Source organism: Priapulus caudatus, unplaced genomic scaffold, assembly GCF_000485595.1.
Source record: "Priapulus caudatus unplaced genomic scaffold, Priapulus_caudatus-5.0.1 Scaffold31, whole genome shotgun sequence".
In the NCBI taxonomy this organism is placed as follows: Eukaryota; Metazoa; Priapulida; class Priapulimorpha; order Priapulimorphida; family Priapulidae; genus Priapulus; species Priapulus caudatus.
In genome coordinates, this window is record NW_014577092.1 from 113,131 (window position 1) to 115,655 (window position 2,525).

A 2,525-nucleotide genomic window follows, 5' to 3' on the forward strand; every position below is an offset into this window, starting at 1 on the left:
GGATCGGCAAATTATCAGCAGGAAGTATGTCGTGCAGTTCTCGGTAAGCACACACATACATAGAGACTGTACACACGCACAATGCTATATTAGTTATATCCGGGGGCTGGCGTTTGCTGGGTGACATTGCACGGTAATGTCGCACGGTATTGTGGCAGAGCCAGCTGCTCCCGTCCACGCCGGAATTATAGCGTGCTATGTACGAGGCGTTGTGTTGCCTTGGCTCGCTAGTCCATCCTGCTCGCACACACGCGCAGACACAGGTGCAAGAGGTCTGCTGGTCGTCTGCCTGCCAGGCCCAGCTGTGCGCGCGTGTTTGTTTGCGTGCGTGCGTGCGTGCGTGCGTGTGTGTGTCGGCGAGGCTATGCCGGTACGTGCAGCAGTCAGTGGTGGTGTTATGAGTGCAAAGTGCTGCGGGCACTTCGAGCTACGCTTCACGCTAACGTCATATACAGTAGCAGCAGCTGTTAGGTAGGTGTCAGTACGGTGGTACAAGTCTCTTCGATAAGTATGAGAGCGCCCGAGCGAACGAAAGGTTTGGTTGCCCGCGCACCAAAAGGTCAGCTTGTTTTGCTAGCATCTATGACAAATACGACATACGCATATATACGCTCTCCTATGACACTATTTGTCATAGAAAGATTCTTCCTATGACAAATATTGTTGTATGTGTTGTGCGCATCATAGGAGTTTAGGAGCGCTATTATGAACGCAAGCAGTGAATTTCAGCTTTAAAGCGGAACGAAGTTAACTCGCCAATATTTGTCATAGGAAGAATCTTCCTATGACAAATAGTGTCATAGGAGAGCGTATATATGCGTATACGACATAGATGCCATAGATGCAAGCAGAACATGTTGAAAATGTGAACGCGCGTATAGGTGCATGCATGCTAGCGTGCGTGTGTACGTGCCTGTCATGATACTTTTTAGTAAAATTTGCTGACACGCAGCCATCATCCAGCTCCTGCTACTGCTGCTGCTACTGCTACTACTGCTGCTGCTGCTGCTGTTGTTGTTGTTGCTGCTGCTGCTGCTGCTGCTGCTGCTACTGCTGCTCCTGCTGCTGCTACTGTTGTTGTTGTTCCTGCTGCTGCTGCTGCTGCTGTTCTTCTTCGTTTTCCTCTTTTAGTACAGGCGGTTAGGTCAGGATACCATCGAAATCGTTCAAAATGTGAAAAAAGTGTGAAAATTGGTACACTTGCATACTTATGTATGTTCTTTCATTTAAAGACAGGACATACGCGATCCAACTACAACTTCGGCCGCCATATTGAATTCAAAATGGCCGCCGTCATTTCTTAAAAAATAGCTATATCTCGGTTAATAATCTTCGTACAGACTTGAAAATTGACTGACAGACGTAATTTGGCTTACTATTTCATACAACAACGTGATGCATGTGATCCATGGGCATTTTCGGCCACCATCTTGGATTCAACATGGCCGCCATAAAAATTACAAACTTAGCAATATTTCCGTTCACGGAAGATATAGAGACGTGAAAATTTGCAGACTGGCGCAGGTTAATAAGCTCTTTCATATTAAAACAAGACACACAAGTTCCAATTATAATTACAGCGGCCATATAGAATTCAACATGGCCGCCATCACATTTTACTCTGTACTTCAAAATGATCAATGACATAGTATAACAGATATAAACAAACATGGCGAAAATGTTGAATTACCGGTTTTTCTCAGTATATAACAAACACAATGCCAAACTGGCAATCCCCAGTGTGAGAGAGAGATAATTCAAGACAACAAGTTGTAGTATACAGTACACAAGAACATGCATGGCAAGCCAAATAATACTATTGTTCAAGTTAAACAAATGTCTCGAGACTGCATTGTCCGCAAGTTGTTGCAGATTGTCACTCAGTGCGGTAACATGTACCTGCACAAGCACAAATATAGTACTTGTATGTACAGTATAGTATCTGTTATCAGCGTGCGTTCTCGCGGGCGTATAGGTATCTGTTATGTGCGGGCGTATAGGTATCTGTTATGTGCGTGCGTGCTCGCGCGCGTATATAGCTTCTGTTATGTGCGTGCGTGCTCGCGCGCGTATAGGTATCTGTTATGTGCGTGCGTGCGTGCTCGCGTAATTAGCTTCTGTTATGTGCGTGCGTGCTCGCGGGCGTATAGGTACCTGTTATGTGCGGGCGTATAGGTATCTGTTATGTGCGTGCGTGCGTGCTCGCGTAATTAGCTTCTGTTATGTGCGTGCGTGCTCGCGCGCGTATAGGTATCTGTTATGTGCGTGCGTTCTCGCGGGCGTATAGGTATCTGTTATGTGCGTGCGTGCTCGCGCGCGTATATAGCTTCTGTTATGTGCGTGCGTTCTCGCGGGCGTATAGGTATCTGTTATGTGCGTGCGTGCTCGCGCGCGTATATAGCTATCTGTTATGTGCGTGCGTTCTCGCGGGCGTATAGGTATCTGTTATGTGCGTGCGTGCTCGCGCGCGTATATAGCTATCTGTTATGTGCGTGCGTTCTCGCGGGCGTATAGGTACCTGTTAT

The 2,525-nt window shown here is 46.9% G+C and overlaps 1 protein-coding gene across 1 annotated transcript in view; it reads left to right on the top strand.

Annotated features, from left to right (window-relative positions):
* Positions 1–226: 226 nt before the first annotated feature.
* The window catches only part of LOC106816257 (dnaJ homolog subfamily B member 6-B-like), a 37,559-nt gene continuing 35,260 nt past the window's right edge, over positions 227–2,525 (top strand). Inside the window, exon 1 of the mRNA XM_014820840.1 lies at positions 227–471. The gene's annotated coding sequence lies outside the window, so the exon portion shown is untranslated. The remainder of the gene's footprint in view (positions 472–2,525) is intronic.